Below are 20,047 nucleotides of genomic sequence, written 5' to 3'. Positions count from 1 at the left end.
TGCTTCCCCCGGTATGTATGATGCTGTTGCGGGTCTTAGGTAAGGCATCTGGTCTGTTTCTTATCTAACTCTTTTTTTTAATGTTTCTTTACAGGGCTTCCCCTGGGCGTGCCATTCCCGTGCAGCGTCGTGCATGGAGTGCTTTCCCCGGTATGTATGATGCTGTTTGCGGGTCTTATGTAAGGCATCTGGTCTGTTTCTTATCTAACTCTTTTTTTTAATGTTTCTTTACAGGGCTTCCCCGTGCCGTGCCGTTCCCGTGCAGCGTCGTGCATGGAGCGCTTTTTCCGGTATGTATGATGCTGTTTGCGGGTCTTAGGTAAGGTATCTGGTCTGTTTCTTATCTAACTCTTTTTTAAAATGTTTCTTTACAGGGCTTCCCCTGGCCGTGCCATTCTTGTGCAGCGGAGTGCAATGAGTGCTTTCCCCGGTATGTATGATGCTGTTTGCGGGTCTTAGGTAAGGCATCTGGTCTGTTTCTTATCTAACTCTTTTTTTAAATGTTTCTTTACAGGGCTTCCCCGGGCCGTGCCGTTCCCGTGCAGCGTCGTGCATGGAGCGCTTCCCTGGTATGTATGATGCTGTTTGCGGGTCTTAGGTAAGGCATCTGGTCTGTTTATTATCTAACTCTTTTTTTTAATGTTTCTTTACAGGCCTTCCCCTGGCTGTGCCGTTCCTGTGCAGCGTCGTGCATGCAGTGCTTTCCCCGGTATTTATGATGCTGTTTGCGGGTCTTAGGTAAGGCATCTGGTCTGTTTCTTATCTAACTCTTTTTTTTGTGTTTCTTTACAGGGCTTCCCCGGGCCATGCCGTTCCCGTGCAGCGTCGTGCATGGAGCGCTTTCCCCGGTATGTATGATGCTGTTTGCGGGTCTTAGGTAAGGTATCTGGTCTGTTTCTTATCTAACTCTTTTTTTAAATGTTTCTTTACAGGGCTTCCCCTGGCCGTGCCATTCCCGTGCAGCGTCGTGCAATGAGTGCTTTCCCCGGTATGTATGATGCTGTTTGCGGGTCTTAGGTAAGGCATCTGGTCTGTTTCTTATCTAACTCTTTTTTTAAATGTTTCTTTACAGGGCTTCCCCGGGCCGTGCCGTTCCCGTGCAGCGTCGTGCATGGAGCGCTTCCCTGGTATGTATGATGCTGTTTGCGGGTCTTAGGTAAGGCATCTGGTCTGTTTATTATCTAACTCTTTTTTTTTATGTTTCTTTACAGGCCTTCCCCTGGCTGTGCCGTTCCTGTGCAGCGTCGTGCATGCAGTGCTTTCCCCGGTATGTATGATGCTGTTTGCGGGTCTTAGGTAAGGCATCTGGTCTGTTTCTTATCTAACTCTTTTTTTTGTGTTTCTTTACAGGGCTTCCCCGGGCCATGCCGTTCCCGTGCAGCGTCGTGCATGGAGCGCTTTCCCCGATATGTATGATGCTGTTTGCGGGTCTTAGGTAAGGCATCTGGTCTGTTTCTTATCTAACTCTTTTTTAAAATTTTTCTTTACAGGGTTTCCCCGGGCCGTGCTGTTCCCGTGCAGCGTCGTGCATGGACTGCTTCCCCCGGTATGTATGATGCTGTTGCGGGTCTTAGGTAAGGCATCTGGTCTGTTTCTTATCTAACTCTTTTTTTTTATGTTTCTTTACAGGGCTTCCCCTGGCCGTGCCGTTCCTGTGCAGCGTCGTTCATGGAGTGCTTTCCCCGGTATGTATGATGCTGTTTGCGGGTCTTAGGTAAGGCATCTGGTCTGTTTCTTATCTAACTCTTTTTTTTGTGTTTCGTTACAGGGCTTCCCCGGGCCATGCCGTTCCCGTGCAGCGTCGTGCATGGAGCGCTTTCCCCGGTATGTATGATGCTGTTTGCGGGTCTTAGGTAAGGCATCTGATCTGTTTCTTATCTAACTCTTTATTTTTATGTTTCTTTACAGGGCTTCCCCGGGCCGTGCCGTTCCCGTGCAGCGTCGTGCATGGAGCGCTTTCCCCGGTATGTATGATGCTGTTTGCGGGTTTTAGGTAAGGCATCTGGTCTGTTTCTTATCTAACTCTTTTTGTTTCTGTTTCTTTACAGGGCTTCCCCGGGCCGGGCCGTTCCCGTGCAGCGTCGTGCATGGAGCGCTTTCCCCGGTATGTATGATGCTGTTTGCGGGTCTTAGGTAAGGCATCTGGTCTGTATCTTATCTAACTCTTTTTTTTAATGTTTCTTTACAGGGCTTCCCCGGGCCGTGCCGTTTCCGTGCAGAGTCGTGCATGGACTGCTTTCCCCGGTATGTATGATGCTGTTTGTGGGTCTTAGGTAAGGCATCTGGTCTGTTTCTTATCTAACTCTTTTTTTAAATGTTTCTTTACAGGGTTTCCCCAGGCCGTGCTGTTCCGGTGCAGCGTCGTGCATGGACTGCTTTCCCCGGTATGTATGATGCTGTTGCGGGTCTTAGGTAAGGCATCTGGTCTGTTTCTTATCTAACTCTTTTTTTTAATGTTTCTTTACAGGGCTTCCCCTGGCCGTGCCATTCCCGTGCAGCGTCGTGCATGGAGTGCTTTCCCCGGTATGTATGATGCTGTTGCGGGTCTTAGGTAAGGCATCTGGTCTGTTTCTTATCTAACTCTTTTTTTTAATGTTTCTTTACAGGGCTTCCCCTGGCCGTGCCATTCCCGTGCAGCGTCGTGCATGGAGTGCTTTCCCCGGTATGTATGATGCTGTTTGCGGGTCTTATGTAAGGCATCTGGTCTGTTTCTTATCTAACTCTTTTTTTTAATGTTTCTTTACAGGGCTTCCCCGGGCCGTGCCTTTCCCGTGCAGCGTCGTGCATGGACTGCTTTCCCCGGTATGTATGATGCTGTTTGCGGGTCATAGGTAAGGCATCTGGTCTGTTTCTTATCTAACTTTTTTTTTAATGTTTCTTTACAGGGCTTCCACGGGCCGTGCCGTTCCCGTGCAGCGTCGTGCATGGAGTGCTTTCCCTGGTATGTATGATGCTGTTTGCTTGTCTTAGGTAAGGTATCTGGTCTGTTTCTTATCTAACTCTTTTTTTTCTGCTTCTTTACAGGCTTCCCCGGGCCGTGCCGTTCCCGTGCAGCTTCGTGCATGGAGCGCTTTCCCCGGTATGTGTGATGCTGTTTGCGGGTCTTAGGTAAGGCATCTGGTCTGTTTCTTATCTAACTCTTTTTTTTAATGTTTCTTTACAGGGCTTCCCCGGGCCGGGCCGTTCCCGTGCAGCGTCGTGCATGGAGCGCTTTCCCCGGTATGTATGATGCTGTTTGCGGGTCTTAGGTAAGGCATCTGGTCTGTATCTTATCTAACTCTTTTTTTTAATGTTTCTTAACAGGGCTTCCCCGGGCCGTGCCGTTTCCGTGCAGAGTCGTGCATGGACTGCTTTCCCCGGTATGTATGATGCTGTTTGTGGGTCTTAGGTAAGGCATCTGGTCTGTTTCTTATCTAACTCTTTTTTTAAATGTTGCTTTACATGGTTTCCCCAGGCCGTGCTGTTCCCGTGCAGCGTCGTGCATGGACTGCTTCCCCCGGTATGTATGATGCTGTTGCGGGTCTTAGGTAAGGCATCTGGTCTGTTTCTTATCTAACTCTTTTTTAAAATGTTTCTTTACAGGGCTTCCCCTGGCCGTGCCATTCCCGTGCAGCGTCGTGCATGGAGTGCTTTCCCCGGTATGTATGATGCTGTTTGCGGGTCTTAGGTCAGGCATCTGGTCTGTTTCTTATCTAACTCTTGTTTTTTTTGTTTCTTTACAGGGCTTCCCCTGGCTGTGCCGTTCCCGTGTAGCGTCGTGCATGGAGCGCTTCCCTGGTATGTATGATGCTGTTTGCGGGTCTTAGGTAAGGCATCTGGTCTGTTTCTTATCTAACTCTTTATTTTCATGTTTCTTTACAGGACTTCCCCGGGCCGTGCCGTTCCCGTGCAGCGTCGTGCATGGAGCGCTTTCCCCGGTATGTATGATGCTGTTTGCGGGTCTTAGGTAAGGCATCTGGTCTGTTTCTTATCTAACTCTTTTTATTAATGTTTCTTTACAGGGAATCCCCGGGCTGTGCCGTTCCCGTGCAGCGTCGTGCATGGACTGCTTTCCCCGGTATGTATGATGCTGTTTGCGGGTCTTAGGTAAGGCATCTGGTCTGTTTCTTATCTAACTCTTTTTTTTAATGTTTCTTTACAGGGCTTCCCCGGGCCGTGCCGTTCCCGTGCAGCGTCGTGCATGGACTGCTTTCCCCGGTATGTATGATGCTGTTTGCGGGTCTTAGGTAAGGCATCTGGTCTGTTTCTTATCTAACTCTTTTTTTTAATGTTTCTTTACAGGGCTTCCACGGGCTGTGCCGTTCCCGTGCATCGTCGTGCATGGACTACTTCCCCCGGTATGTATGATGCTGTTGCGGGTCTTAGGTAAGGCATCTGGTCTGTTTCTTATCTAACTCTTTTTTTTAATGTTTCTTTACAGGGCTTCCCCTGGCCGTGCCATTCCCGTGCAGCGTCGTGCATGGAGTGCTTTCCCTGGTATGTATGATGCTGTTTGCTTGTCTTAGGTAAGGCATCTGGTCTGTTTCTTATCTAACTCTTTTTTTTCTGCTTCTTTACAGGCTTCCCCGGGCCGTGCCGTTCCCGTGCAGCTTCGTGCATGGAGCGCTTTCCCCGGTATGTGTGATGCTGTTTGCGGGTCTTAGGTAAGGCATCTGGTCTGTTTCTTATCTAACTCTTTTTTTTAATGTTTCTTTACAGGGCTTCCCCGGGCCGGGCCGTTCCCGTGCAGCGTCGTGCATGGAGCGCTTTCCCCGGTATGTATGATGCTGTTTGCGGGTCTTAGGTAAGGCATCTGGTCTGTATCTTATCTAACTCTTTTTTTTAATGTTTCTTTACAGGGCTTCCCCGGGCCGTGCCGTTTCCGTGCAGAGTCGTGCATGGACTGCTTTCCCCGGTATGTATGATGCTGTTTGTGGGTCTTAGGTAAGGCATCTGGTCTGTTTCTTATCTAACTCTTTTTTTAAATGTTGCTTTACATGGTTTCCCCAGGCCGTGCTGTTCCCGTGCAGCGTCGTGCATGGACTGCTTCCCCCGGTATGTATGATGCTGTTGCGGGTCTTAGGTAAGGCATCTGGTCTGTTTCTTATCTAACTCTTTTTTAAAATGTTTCTTTACAGGGCTTCCCCTGGCCGTGCCATTCCCGTGCAGCGTCGTGCATGGAGTGCTTTCCCCGGTATGTATGATGCTGTTTGCGGGTCTTAGGTCAGGCATCTGGTCTGTTTCTTATCTAACTCTTTTTTTTTTTGTTTCTTTACAGGGCTTCCCCTGGCTGTGCCGTTCCCGTGTAGCGTCGTGCATGGAGCGCTTCCCTGGTATGTATGATGCTGTTTTCGGGTCTTAGGTAAGGCATCTGGTCTGTTTCTTATCTAACTCTTTATTTTCATGTTTCTTTACAGGACTTCCCCGGGCCGTGCCGTTCCCGTGCAGCGTCGTGCATGGAGCGCTTTCCCCGGTATGTATGATGCTGTTTGCGGGTCTTAGGTAAGGCATCTGGTCTGTTTCTTATCTAACTCTTTTTTTTAATGTTTCTTTACAGGGAATCCCCGGGCTGTGCCGTTCCCGTGCAGCGTCGTGCATGGACTGCTTTCCCCGGTATGTATGATGCTGTTTGCGGGTCTTAGGTAAGGCATCTGGTCTGTTTCTTATCTAACTCTTTTTTTTAATGTTTCTTTACAGGGCTTCCCCGGGCCGTGCCGTTCCCGTGCAGCGTCGTGCATGGACTGCTTTCCCCGGTATGTATGATGCTGTTTGCGGGTCTTAGGTAAGGCATCTGGTCTGTTTCTTATCTAACTCTTTTTTTTAATGTTTCTTTACAGGGCTTCCACGGGCTGTGCCGTTCCCGTGCATCGTCGTGCATGGACTACTTCCCCCGGTATGTATGATGCTGTTGCGGGTCTTAGGTAAGGCATCTGGTCTGTTTCTTATCTAACTCTTTTTTTTAATGTTTCTTTACAGGGCTTCCCCTGGCCGTGCCATTCCCGTGCAGCGTCGTGCATGGAGTGCTTTCCCCGGTATGTATGATGCTGTTTGCGGGTCTTAGGTAAGGCATCTGGTCTGTTTCTTATCTAACTCTTTATTTTCATGTTTCTTTACAGGACTTCCCCGGGCCGTGCCGTTCCCGTGCAGCATCGTGCATGGAGCGCTTTCCCCGGTATGTATGATGCTGTTTGCGGGTCTTAGGTAAGGCATCTGGTCTGTTTCTTATCTAACTCTTTTTTTTAATGTTTCTTTACAGGGAATCCCCGGGCTGTGCCTTCCCGTGCAGCGTCGTGCATGGACTGCTTTCCCCGGTATGTATGATGCTGTTTGCGGGTCTTAGGTAAGGCATCTGGTCTGTTTCTTATCTAACTCTTTTTTTTAATGTTTCTTTACAGGGCTTCCCCGGGCCGTGCCGTTCCCGTGCAGCGTCGTGCATGGACTGCTTTCCCCGGTATGTATGATGCTGTTTGCGGGTCTTAGGTAAGGCATCTGGTCTGTTTCTTATCTAACTCTTTTCTTTAATGTTTCTTTACAGGGCTTCCACGGGCTGTGCCGTTCCCGTGCATCGTCGTGCATGGACTGCTTCCCCCGGTATGTATGATGCTGTTGCGGGTCTTAGGTAAGGCATCTGGTCTGTTTCTTATCTAACTCTTTTTTTTAATGTTTCTTTACAGGGCTTCCCCTGGCCGTGCCATTCCCGTGCAGCGTCGTGCATGGAGTGCTTTCCCCGGTATGTATGATGCTGTTTGCGGGTCTTATGTAAGGCATCTGGTCTGTTTCTTATCTAACTCTTTTTTTTAATGTTTCTTTACAGGGCTTCCCCGGGCCGTGCCGTTCCCGTGCAGCGTCGTGCATGGACTGCTTTCCCCGGTATGTATGATGCTGTTTGCGGGTCATAGGTAAGGCATCTGGTCTGTTTCTTATCTAACTCTTTTTTTTAATGTTTCTTTACAGGGCTTCCACGGGCCGTGCCGTTCCCGTGCAGCGTCGTGCATGGAGTGCTTTCCCTGGTATGTAGGATGCTGTTTGCTTGTCTTAGGTAAGGCATCTGGTCTGTTTCTTATCTAACTCTTTTTTTTCTGCTTCTTTACAGGCTTCCCCGGGCCGTGCCGTTCCCGTGCAGCTTCGTGCATGGAGCGCTTTCCCCGGTATGTGTGATGCTGTTTGCGGGTCTTAGGTAAGGCATCTGGTCTGTTTCTTATCTAACTCTTCTTTTTTTTGTTTCTTTACAGGGCTTCCCCTGGCTGTGCCGTTCCCGTGCAGAGTCGTGCATGGAGCGCTTCCCTGGTATGTATGATGCTGTTTGCGGTTCTTAGGTAAGGCATCTGGTCTGTTTCTTATCTAACTCTTTTTTTTAATGTTTCTTTACAGGGCTTCCCCGGGCCGTGCCGTTCCCGTGCAGCGTCGTGCATGGAGCGCTTTCCCCGGTATGTATGATGCTGTTTGCGGGTCTTAGGTAAGGTATCTGGTCTGTTTTTTATCTAACTCTTTTTTTAAATGTTTCTTTACAGGGCTTCCCCTGGCCGTGCCATTCCCGTGCAGCGTCGTGCAATGAGTGCTTTCCCCGGTATGTATGATGCTGTTTGCGGGTCTTAGGTAAGGCATCTGGTCTGTTTCTTATCTAACTCTTTTTTTAAATATTTCTTTACAGGGCTTCCCCGGGCCGTGCCGTTCCCGTGCAGCGTCGTGCATGGAGCGCTTCCCTGGTATGTATGATGCTGTTTGCGGGTCTTAGGTAAGGCATCTGGTCTGTTTATTATCTAACTCTTTTTTTTTATGTTTCTTTACAGGGCTTCCCCTGGCTGTGCCGTTCCTGTGCAGCGTCGTGCATGCAGTGCTTTCCCCGGTATGTATGATGCTGTTTGCGGGTCTTAGGTAAGGCATCTGGTCTGTTTCTTATCTAACTCTTTTTTTTGTGTTTCTTTACAGGGCTTCCCTGGGCCATGCCGTTCCCGTGCAGCGTCGTGCATGGAGCGCTTTCCCCGATATGTATGATGCTGTTTGCGGGTCTTAGGTAAGGCATCTGGTCTGTTTCTTATCTAACTCTTTTTTTAAATTTTCCTTTACAGGGTTTCCCCGGGCCGTGCTGTTCCCGTGCAGCGTCGTGCATGGACTGCTTCCCCCGGTATGTATGATGCTGTTGCGGGTCTTAGGTAAGGCATCTGGTCTGTTTCTTATCTAACTCTTTTTTTTAATGTTTCTTTACAGGGCTTCCCCTGGCCGTGCCATTCCCGTGCAGCGTCGTGCATGGAGTGCTTTCACCGGTATGTATGATGCTGTTTGCGGGTCTTAGGTAAGGCATCTGGTCTGTTTCTTATCTAACTCTTTTTTTAAATGTTTCTTTACACGGCTTCCCCGGGCCGTGCCGTTCCCGTGCAGCGTCGTGCATGGAGCGCTTCCCTGGTATGTATGATGCTGTTTGCGGGTCTTAGGTAAGGCATCTGGTCTGTTTCTTATCTAACTCTTTTTTTTTATGTTTCTTTACAGGGCTTCCCCTGGCCGTGCCGTTCCTGTGCAGCGTCGTTCATGGAGTGCTTTCCCCGGTATGTATGATGCTGTTTGCGGGTCTTAGGTAAGGCATCTGGTCTGTTTCTTATCTAACTCTTTTTTTTGTGTTTCTTTACAGGGCTTCCCCGGGCCAATACAGTTCCCGTGCAGCGTCGTGCATGGAGCGCTTTCCCCGGTATGTATGATGCTGTTTGCGGGTCTTAGGTAAGGCATCTGATCTGTTTCTTATCTAACTCTTTATTTTTATGTTTCTTTACAGGGCTTCCCCGGGCCGTGCCGTTCCCGTGCAGCGTCGTGCATGGAGCGCTTTCCCCGGTATGTATGATGCTGTTTGCGGGTTTTAGGTAAGGCATCTGGTCTGTTTCTTATCTAACTCTTTTTGTTTCTGTTTCTTCACAGGGCTTCCCCGGGCCGGGCCGTTCCCGTGCAGCGTCGTGCATGGAGCGCTTTCCCCGGTATGTATGATGCTGTTTGCGGGTCTTAGGTAAGGCATCTGGTCTGTATCTTATCTAACTCTTTTTTTTAATGTTTCTTTACAGGGCTTCCCCGGGCCGTGCCGTTTCCGTGCAGAGTCCTGCATGGAGCGCTTTCCCCGGTATGTATGATGCTGTTTGTGGGTCTTAGGTAAGGCATCTGGTCTGTTTCTTATCTAACTCTTTTTTTAAATGTTTCTTTACAGGGTTTCCCCAGGCCGTGCTGTTCCCGTGCAGCGTCGTGCATGGACTGCTTCCCCCGGTATGTATGATGCTGTTGCGGGTCTTAGGTAAGGCATCTGGTCTGTTTCTTATCTAACTCTTTTTTTAAATGTTTCTTTACAGGGCTTCCCCTGGCTGTGCCATTCCCGTGCAGCGTCGTGCATGGAGTGCTTTCCCCGGTATGTATGATGCTGTTTGCGGGTCTTAGGTAAGGCATCTGGTCTGTTTCTTATCTAACTCTTTTTTTTTTGTTTCTTTACAGGGCTTCCCCTGGCTGTGCCGTTCCCGTGTAGCGTCGTGCATGGAGCGCTTCCCTGGTATGTATGATGCTGTTTGCGGGTCTTAGGTAAGGCATCTGGTCTGTTTCTTATCTAACTCTTTATTTTCATGTTTCTTTACAGGACTTCCCCGGGCCGTGCCGTTCCCGTGCAGCGTCGTGCATGGAGTTCTTTCCCCGGTATGTATGATGCTGTTTGCGGGTCTTAGGTAAGGCATCTGGTCTGTTTCTTATCTAACTCTTTTTTTTAATGTTTCTTTACAGGGAATCCCCGGGCTGTGCCGTTCCCGTGCAGCGTCGTACATGGACTGCTTTCCCCGGTATGTATGATGCTGTTTGCGGGTCTTAGGTAAGGCATCTGGTCTGTTTCTTATCGAACTCTTTTTTTTAATGTTTCTTTACAGGGCTTCCCCGGGCTGTGCCGTTCCCGTGCATCGTCGTGCATGGACTGCTTCCCCCGGTATGTATGATGCTGTTGCGGGTCTTAGGTAAGGCATCTGGTCTGTTTCTTATCTAACTCTTTTTTTAAATGTTTCTTTACAGGGCTTCCCCTGGCCGTGCCATTCCCGTGCAGCGTCGTGCATGGAGTGCTTTCCCCGGTATGTATGATGCTGTTTGCGGGTCTTAGGTAAGGCATCTGGTCTGTTACTTATCTAACTCTTTATTTTCATGTTTCTTTACAGGACTTCCCCGGGCCGTGCCGTTCCCGTGCAGCGTCGTGCATGGAGCGCTTTCCCCGGTATGTATGATGCTGTTTGCGGGTCTTAGGTAAGGCATCTGGTCTGTTTCTTATCTAACTCTTTTTTTTAATGTTTCTTTACAGGGAATCCCTGGGCTGTGCCGTTCCCGTGCAGCGTCGTGCATGGACTGCTTTCCCCGGTATGTATGATGCTGTTTGCGGGTCTTAGGTAAGGCATCTGGTCTGTTTCTTATCTAACTCTTTTTTTTAATGTTTCTTTACAGGGCTTCCCCGGGCCGTGCCGTTCCCGTGCAGCGTCGTGCATGGACTGCTTTCCCCGGTATGTATGATGCTGTTTGCGGGTCTTAGGTAAGGCATCTGGTCTGTTTCTTATCTAACTCTTTTTTTTAATGTTTCTTTACAGGGCTTCCACGGGCTGTGCCGTTCCCGTGCATCGTCGTGCATGGACTGCTTCCCCCGGTATGTATGATGCTGTTGCGGGTCTTAGGTAAGGCATCTGGTCTGTTTCTTATCTAACTCTTTTTTTTAATGTTTCTTTACAGGGCTTCCCCTGGGCGTGCCATTCCCGTGCAGCGTCGTGCATGGAGTGCTTTCCCCGGTATGTATGATGCTGTTTGCGGGTCTTATGTAAGGCATCTGGTCTGTTTCTTATCTAACTCTTTTTTTTAATGTTTCTTTACAGGGCTTCCCCGGGCCGTGCCGTTCCCGTGCAGCGTCGTGCATGGAGCGCTTTCCCCGGTATATATGATGCTGTTTGCGGGTCTTAGGTAAGGTATCTGGTCTGTTTCTTATCTAACTCTTTTTTAAAATGTTTCTTTACAGGGCTTCCCCTGGCCGTGCCATTCCCGTGCAGCGGAGTGCAATGAGTGCTTTCCCCGGTATGTATGATGCTGTTTGCGGGTCTTAGGTAAGGCATCTGGTCTGTTTCTTATCTAACTCTTTTTTTAAATGTTTCTTTACAGGGCTTCCCCGGGCCGTGCCGTTCCCGTGCAGCGTCGTGCATGGAGCGCTTCCCTGGTATGTATGATGCTGTTTGCGGGTCTTAGGTAAGGCATCTGGTCTGTTTATTATCTAACTCTTTTTTTTTAAGTTTCTTTACAGGCCTTCCCCTGGCTGTGCCGTTCCTGTGCAGCGTCGTGCATGCAGTGCTTTCCCCGGTATGTATGATGCTGTTTGCGGGTCTTAGGTAAGGCATCTGGTCTGTTTCTTATCTAACTCTTTTTTTTGTGTTTCTTTACAGGGCTTCCCCGGGCCATGCCGTTCCCGTGCAGCGTCGTGCATGGAGCGCTTTCCCCGATATGTATGATGCTGTTTGCGGGTCTTAGGTAAAGCATCTGGTCTGTTTCTTATCTAACTCTTTTTTTAAATTTTTCTTTACAGGGTTTCCCCGGGCCGTGCTGTTCCCGTGCAGCGTCGTGCATGGACTGCTTCCCCCGGTATGTATGATGCTGTTGCGGGTCTTAGGTAAGGCATCTGGTCTGTTGCTTATCTAACTCTTTTTTTTAATGTTTCTTTACAGGGCTTCCCCTGGCCGTGCCATTCCCGTGCAGCGTCGTGCATGGAGTGCTTTCCCCGGTATGTCTGATGCTGTTTGCGGGTCTTAGGTAAGGCATCTGGTCTGTTTCTTATCTAACTCTTTTTTTAAATGTTTCTTTACAGGGCTTCCCCGGGCCGTGCCGTTCCCGTGCAGCGTCGTGCATGGAGCGCTTCCCTGGTATGTATGATGCTGTTTGCGGGTCTTAGGTAAGGCATCTGGTCTGTTTCTTATCTAACTCTTTTTTTTATGTTTCTTTACAGGGCTTCCCCTGGCCGTGCCGTTCCTGTGCAGCGTCGTTCATGGAGTGCTTTCCCCGGTATGTATGATGCTGTTTGCGGGTCTTAGGTAAGGCATCTGGTCTGTTTCTTATCTAACTCTTTTTTTTGTGTTTCGTTACAGGGCTTCCCCGGGCCATGCCATTCCCGTGCAGCGTCGTGCATGGAGCGCTTTCCCCGGTATGTATGATGCTGTTTGCGGGTCTTAGGTAAGGCATCTGATCTGTTTCTTATCTAACTCTTTATTTTTATGTTTCTTTACAGGGCTTCCCCGGGCCGTGCCGTTCCCGTGCAGCGTCGTGCATGGAGCGCTTTCCCCGGTATGTATGATGCTGTTTGCGGTTAGGTAAGGCATCTGGTCTGTTTCTTATCTAACTCTTTTTGTTTCTGTTTCTTTACAGGGCTTCCCCGGGCCGGGCCGGGCCGTTCCCGTGCAGCGTCGTGCATGGAGCGCTTTCCCCGGTATGTATGATGCTGTTTGCGGGTCTTAGGTAAGGCATCTGGTCTAGGCCTGGGTGGTAAATTCCGTTCCGCTCGCGGAATTTGCGCAATTTGCGTAATTTCGCGTTCCGCGGAGAACGCGAAATTGCTAAAAAGTCTGCTTTCCGCGATTTCGCGAAATTTTTGCTTGTTCGCGATCTCAAAATGCGTGTTCGCGAGATATTTCTCCCCAAGCACGCAAACAGCAATTGTGAACAGGAAAAAAGCATCGCGAACAAGCAATTCCGCGTGTTCGCGGAATTTCTGCGTGTTCGCGGAGATTTTTTACCGTTTCGCGGAGATTTGCGTAACGCAATTCCGCAAATTCCGCCCACCCCTAATCTGGTCTGTATCTTATCTAACTCTTTTTTTTAATGTTTCTTTACAGGGCTTCCCCGGGCCGTGCCGTTTCCGTGCAGAGTCATGCATGGACTGCTTTCCCCAGTATGTATGATGCTGTTTGTGGGTCTTAGGTAAGGCATCTGGTCTGTTTCTTATCTAACTCTTTTTTTAAATGTTTCTTTACAGGGTTTCCCCAGGCCGTGCTGTTCCCGTGCAGCGTCGTGCATGGACTGCTTCCCCCGGTATGTATGATGCTGTTGCGGGTCTTAGGTAAGGCATCTGGTCTGTTTCTTATCTAACTCTTTTTTTTAATGTTTCTTTACAGGGCTTCCCCTGGCCGTGCCATTCCCGTGCAGCGTCGTGCATGGAGTGCTTTCCCCGGTATGTATGATGCTGTTTGCGGGTCTTAGGTAAGGCATCTGGTCTGTTTCTTATCTAACTCTTTTTTTTTTTGTTTCTTTACAGGGCTTCCCCTGGCTGTGCCGTTCCCGTGTAGCGTCGTGCATGGAGCGCTTCCCTGGTATGTATGATGCTGTTTGCGGGTCTTAGGTAAGGCATCTGGTCTGTTTCTTATCTAACTCTTTATTTTCATGTTTCTTTACAGGACTTCCCCGGGCCGTGCCGTTCCCGTGCAGCGTCGTGCATGGAGCGCTTTCCCCGGTATGTATGATGCTGTTTGCGGGTCTTAGGTAAGGCATCTGGTCTGTTTCTTATCTAACTCTTTTTTGTAATGTTTCTTTACAGGGAATCCCCGGGCTGTGCCGTTCCCGTGCAGCGTCGTGCATGGACTGCTTTCCCCGGTATGTATGATGCTGTTTGCGGGTCTTAGGTAAGGCATCTGGTCTGTTTCTTATCTAACTCTTTTTTTTAATGTTTCTTTACAGGGCTTCCCCGGGCCGTGCCGTTCCCGTGCAGCGTCGTGCATGGAGCGCTTCCCCCGGTATGTATGATGCTGTTGCGGGTCTTAGGTAAGGCATCTGGTCTGTTTCTTATCTAACTCTTTTTTTTAATGTTTCTTTACAGGGCTTCCCCTGGCCGTGCCATTCCTGTGCAGCGTCGTGCATGGAGTGCTTTCCCCGGTATGTATGATGCTGTTTGCGGGTCTTAGGTAAGGCATCTGGTCTGTTTCTTATCTAACTCTTTATTTTCATGTTTCTTTACAGGACTTCCCCGGGCCGTGCCGTTCCCGTGCAGCGTCGTGCATGGAGCGCTTTCCCCGGTATGTATGATGCTGTTTGCGGGTCTTAGGTAAGGCATCTGGTCTGTTTCTTATCTAACTCTTTTTTTTAATGTTTCTTTACACGGAATCCCTGGGCTGTGCCGTTCCCGTGCAGCGTCGTGCATGGACTGCTTTCCCCGGTATGTATGATGCTGTTTGCGGGTCTTAGGTAAGGCATCTGGTCTGTTTCTTATCTAACTCTTTTTTTAATGTTTCTTTACAGGGCTTCCCCGGGCCGTGCCGTTCCCGTGCAGCGTCGTGCATGGACTGCTTTCCCCGGTATGTATGATGCTGTTTGCGGGTCTTAGGTAAGGCATCTGGTCTGTTTCTTATCTAACTCTTTTTTTTAATGTTTCTTTACAGGGCTTCCACGGGCTGTGCCGTTCCCGTGCATCGTCGTGCATGGACTGCTTCCCCCGGTATGTATGATGCTGTTGCGTGTCTTAGGTAAGGCATCTGGTCTGTTTCTTATCTAACTCTTTTTTTTAATGTTTCTTTACAGGGCTTCCCCTGGCCGTGCCGTTCCCGTGCAGCGTCGTGCATGGAGTGCTTTCCCTGGTATGTATGATGCTGTTTGCGGGTCTTATGTAAGGCATCTGGTCTGTTTCTTATCTAACTCTTTTTTTAATGTTTCTTTACAGGGCTTCCCCGGGCCGTGCCGTTCCCGTGCAGCGTCGTGCATGGAGCGCTTTCCCCGGTATGTATGATGCTGTTTGCGGGTCTTAGGTAAGGTATCTGGTCTGTTTCTTATCTAACTCTTTTTTTAAATGTTTCTTTACAGGGCTTCCCCTGGCCGTGCCATTCCCGTGCAGCGGAGTGCAATGAGTGCTTTCCCCGGTATGTATGATGCTGTTTGCGGGTCTTAGGTAAGGCATCTGGTCTGTTTCTTATCTAACTCTTTTTTTAAATGTTTCTTTACAGGGCTTCCCCGGGCCGTGCCGTTCCCGTGCAGCGTCGTGCATGGAGCGCTTCCCTGGTATGTATGATGCTGTTTGCGGGTCTTAGGTAAGGCATCTGGTCTGTTTATTATCTAACTCTTTTTTTTATGTTTCTTTACAGGCCTTCCCCTGGCTGTGCCGTTCCTGTGCAGCGTCGTGCATGCAGTGCTTTCCCCGGTATGTATGATGCTGTTTGCGGGTCTTAGGTAAGGCATCTGGTCTGTTTCTTATCTAACTCTTTTTTTTGTGTTTCTTTACAGGGCTTCCCCGGGCCATGCCGTTCCCGTGCAGCGTCGTGCATGGAGCGCTTTCCCCGATATGTATGATGCTGTTTGCGGGTCTTAGGTAAGGCATCTGGTCTGTTTCTTATCTAACTCTTTTTTTAAATTTTTCTTTACAGGGTTTCCCCGGGCCTTGCTGTTCCCGTGCAGCGTCGTGCATGGACTGCTTCCCCCGGTATGTATGATGCTGTTGCGGGTCTTAGGTAAGGCATCTGGTCTGTTTCTTATCTAACTCTTTTTTTTAATGTTTCTTTACAGGGCTTCCCCTGGCCGTGCCATTCCCGTGCAGCGTCGTGCATGGAGTGCTTTCCCCGGTATGTCTGATGCTGTTTGCGGGTCTTAGGTAAGGCATCTGGTCTGTTTCTTATCTAACTCTTTTTTTAAATGTTTCTTTACAGGGCTTCCCCGGGCCGTGCCGTTCCCGTGCAGCGTCGTGCATGGAGTGCTTCCCTGGTATGTATGATGCTGTTTGCGGGTCTTAGGTAAGGCATCTGGTCTGTTTCTTATCTAACTCTTTTTTTTTATGTTTCTTTACAGGGCTTCCCCGGGCCATGCCGTTCCCGTGCAGCGTTGTGCATGGGGCGCTTTCCCCGGTATGTATGATGCTGTTTGCGGGTCTTAGGTAAGGCATCTGATCTGTTTCTTATCTAACTCTTTATTTTTATGTTTCTTTACAGGACTTCCCCGGGCCATGCCGTTCCCGTGCAGCGTCGTGCATGGAGCGCTTTCCCCGATATGTATGATGCTGTTTGCGGGTCTTAGGTAAGGCATCTGGTCTGTTTCTTATCTAACTCTTTTTTTAAATTTTTCTTTACAGGGTTTCCCCGGGCCGTGCTGTTCCCGTGCAGCGTCGTGCATGGACTGCTTCCCCCGGTATGTATGATGCTGTTGCGGGTCTTAGGTAAGGCATCTGGTCTGTTTCTTATCTAACTCTTTTTTTTAATGTTTCTTTACAGGGCTTCCCCTGGCCGTGCCATTCCCGTGCAGCGTCGTGCATGGAGTGCTTTCCCCGGTATGTATGATGCTGTTTGCGGGTCTTAGGTAAGGCATCTGGTCTGTTTCTTATCTAACTCTTTTTTTTAATGTTTCTTTACAGGGCTTCCACGGGCTGTGCCGTTCCCGTGCATCGTCGTGCATGGACTGCTTCCCCCGGTATGTATGATGCTGTTGCGGGTCTTAGGTAAGGCATCTGGTCTGTTTCTTATCTAACTCTTTTTTTAAATGTTTCTTTACAGGGCTTCCCCTGGCCGTGCCATTCCCGTGCAGCGTCGTGCATGGAGTGCTTTCCCCGGTATGTATGATGCTGTTTGCGGGTCTTAGGTAAGGCATCTGGTCTGTTACTTATCTAACTCTTTATTTTCATGTTTCTTTACAGGACTTCCCCGGGCCGTGCCGTTCCCGTGCAGCGTCGTGCATGGAGCGCTTTCCCCGGTATGTATGATGCTGTTTGCGGGTCTTAGGTAAGGCATCTGGTCTGTTTCTTATCTAACTCTTTTTTTTAATGTTTCTTTACAGGGAATCCCTGGGCTGTGCCGTTCCCGTGCAGCGTCGTGCATGGACTGCTTTCCCCGGTATGTATGATGCTGTTTGCGGGTCTTAGGTAAGGCATCTGGTCTGTTTCTTATCTAACTCTTTTTTTTAATGTTTCTTTACAGGGCTTCCCCGGGCCGTGCCGTTCCCGTGCAGCGTCGTGCATGGACTGCTTTCCCCGGTATGTATGATGCTGTTTGCGGGTCTTAGGTAAGGCATCTGGTCTGTTTCTTATCTAACTCTTTTTTTTAATGTTTCTTTACAGGGCTTCCACGGGCTGTGCCGTTCCCGTGCATCGTCGTGCATGGACTGCTTCCCCCGGTATGTATGATGCTGTTGCGGGTCTTAGGTAAGGCATCTGGTCTGTTTCTTATCTAACTATTTTTTTTAATGTTTCTTTACAGGGCTTCCCCTGGGCGTGCCATTCCCGTGCAGCGTCGTGCATGGAGTGCTTTCCCCGGTATGTATGATGCTGTTTGCGGGTCTTATGTAAGGCATCTGGTCTGTTTCTTATCTAACTCTTTTTTTTAATGTTTCTTTACAGGGCTTCCCCGGGCCGTGCCGTTCCCGTGCAGCGTCGTGCATGGAGCGCTTTCCCCGGTATGTATGATGCTGTTTGCGGGTCTTAGGTAAGGTATCTGGTCTGTTTCTTATCTAACTCTTTTTTAAAATGTTTCTTTACAGGGCTTCCCCTGGCCGTGCCATTCCCGTGCAGCGGAGTGCAATGAGTGCTTTCCCCGGTATGTATGATGCTGTTTGCGGGTCTTAGGTAAGGCATCTGGTCTGTTTCTTATCTAACTCTTTTTTTAAATGTTTCTTTACAGGGCTTCCCCGGGCCGTGCCGTTCCCGTGCAGCGTCGTGCATGGAGCGCTTCCCTGGTATGTATGATGCTGTTTGCGGGTCTTAGGTAAGGCATCTGGTCTGTTTATTATCTAACTCTTTTTTTTTATGTTTCTTTACAGGCCTTCCACTGGCTGTGCCGTTCCTGTGCAGCGTCGTGCATGCAGTGCTTTCCCCGGTATGTATGATGCTGTTTGCGGGTCTTAGGTAAGGCATCTGGTCTGTTTCTTATCTAACTCTTTTTTTTGTGTTTCTTTACAGGGCTTCCCCGGGCCATGCCGTTCCCGTGCAGCGTCGTGCATGGAGCACTTTCCCCGATATGTATGATGCTGTTTGCGGGTCTTAGGTAAGGCATCTGGTCTGTTTCTTATCTAACTCTTTTTTTAAATTTTTCTTTACAGGGTTTCCCCGGGCCGTGCTGTTCCCGTGCAGCGTCGTGCATGGACTGCTTCCCCCGGTATGTATGATGCTGTTGCGGGTCTTAGGTAAGGCATCTGGTCTGTTTCTTATCTAACTCTTTTTTTTAATGTTTCTTTACAGGGCTTCCCCTGGCCGTGCCATTCCCGTGCAGCGTCGTGCATGGAGTGCTTTCCCCGGTATGTCTGATGCTGTTTGCGGGTCTTAGGTAAGGCATCTGGTCTGTTTCTTATCTAACTCTTTTTTTAAATGTTTCTTTACAGGGCTTCCCCGGGCCGTGCCGTTCCCGTGCAGCGTCGTGCATGGAGCGCTTCCCTGGTATGTATGATGCTGTTTGCGGGTCTTAGGTAAGGCATCTGGTCTGTTTCTTATCTAACTCTTTTTTTTATGTTTCTTTACAGGGCTTCCCCTGGCCGTGCCGTTCCTGTGCAGCGTCGTTCATGGAGTGCTTTCCCCGGTATGTATGATGCTGTTTGCGGGTCTTAGGTAAGGCATCTGGTCTGTTTCTTATCTAACTCTTTTTTTTGTGTTTCGTTACAGGGCTTCCCCGGGCCATGCCATTCCCGTGCAGCGTCGTGCATGGAGCGCTTTCCCCGGTATGTATGATGCTGTTTGCGGGTCTTAGGTAAGGCATCTGATCTGTTTCTTATCTAACTCTTTATTTTTATGTTTCTTTACAGGGCTTCCCCGGGCCGTGCCGTTCCCGTGCAGCGTCGTGCATGGAGCGCTTTCCCCGGTATGTATGATGCTGTTTGCGGGTTTTAGGTAAGGCATCTGGTCTGTTTCTTATCTAACTCTTTTTGTTTCTGTTTCTTTACAGGGCTTCCCCGGGCCGGGCCGGGCCGGGCCGTTCCCGTGCAGCGTCGTGCATGGAGCGCTTTCCCCGGTATGTATGATGCTGTTTGCGGGTCTTAGGTAAGGCATCTGGTCTGTATCTTATCTAACTCTTTTTTTTAATGTTTCTTTACAGGGCTTCCCCGGGCCGTGCCGTTTCCGTGCAGAGTCATGCATGGACTGCTTTCCCCAGTATGTATGATGCTGTTTGTGGGTCTTAGGTAAGGCATCTGGTCTGTTTCTTATCTAACTCTTTTTTTAAATGTTTCTTTACAGGGTTTCCCCAGGCCGTGCTGTTCCCGTGCAGCGTCGTGCATGGACTGCTTCCCCCGGTATGTATGATGCTGTTGCGGGTCTTAGGTAAGGCATCTGGTCTGTTTCTTATCTAACTCTTTTTTTTAATGTTTCTTTACAGGGCTTCCCCTGGCCGTGCCATTCCCGTGCAGCGTCGTGCATGGAGTGCTTTCCCCGGTATGTATGATGCTGTTTGCGGGTCTTAGGTAAGGCATCTGGTCTGTTTCTTATCTAACTCTTTTTTTTTTTGTTTCTTTACAGGGCTTCCCCTGGCTGTGCCGTTCCCGTGTAGCGTCGTGCATGGAGCGCTTCCCTGGTATGTATGATGCTGTTTGCGGGTCTTAGGTAAGGCATCTGGTCTGTTTCTTATCTAACTCTTTATTTTCATGTTTCTTTACAGGACTTCCCCGGGCCGTGCCGTTCCCGTGCAGCGTCGTGCATGGAGCGCTTTCCCCGGTATGTATGATGCTGTTTGCGGGTCTTAGGTAAGGCATCTGGTCTGTTTCTTATCTAACTCTTTTTTGTAATGTTTCTTTACAGGGAATCCCCGGGCTGTGCCGTTCCCATGCAGCGTCGTGCATGGAGCGCTTCCTTGGTATGTATGATACTGTTTGCGGGTCTTAGGTAAGGCATCTGGTCTGTTTCTTATCTAACTCTATTTGTTTCTGTTTCTTTAAAGGGCTTCCCCGGGCCGTGCCGTTCCCGTGCAGCGTCGTGCATGGAGCGCTTCCCCCGGTATGTATGATGCTGTTGCGGGTCTTAGGTAAGGCATCTGGTCTGTTTCTTATCTAACTCTTTTTTTTAATGTTTCTTTACAGGGCTTCCCCTGGCCGTGCCATTCCCGTGCAGCGTCGTGCATGGAGTGCTTTCCCCGGTATGTCTGATGCTGTTTGCGGGTCT

This window comes from Triturus cristatus, chromosome 1_1 (assembly GCF_964204655.1).
Source record: "Triturus cristatus chromosome 1_1, aTriCri1.1, whole genome shotgun sequence".
Classification (NCBI taxonomy): domain Eukaryota; kingdom Metazoa; phylum Chordata; class Amphibia; order Caudata; family Salamandridae; genus Triturus; species Triturus cristatus.
This window is presented reverse-complemented; position numbering follows the sequence as displayed.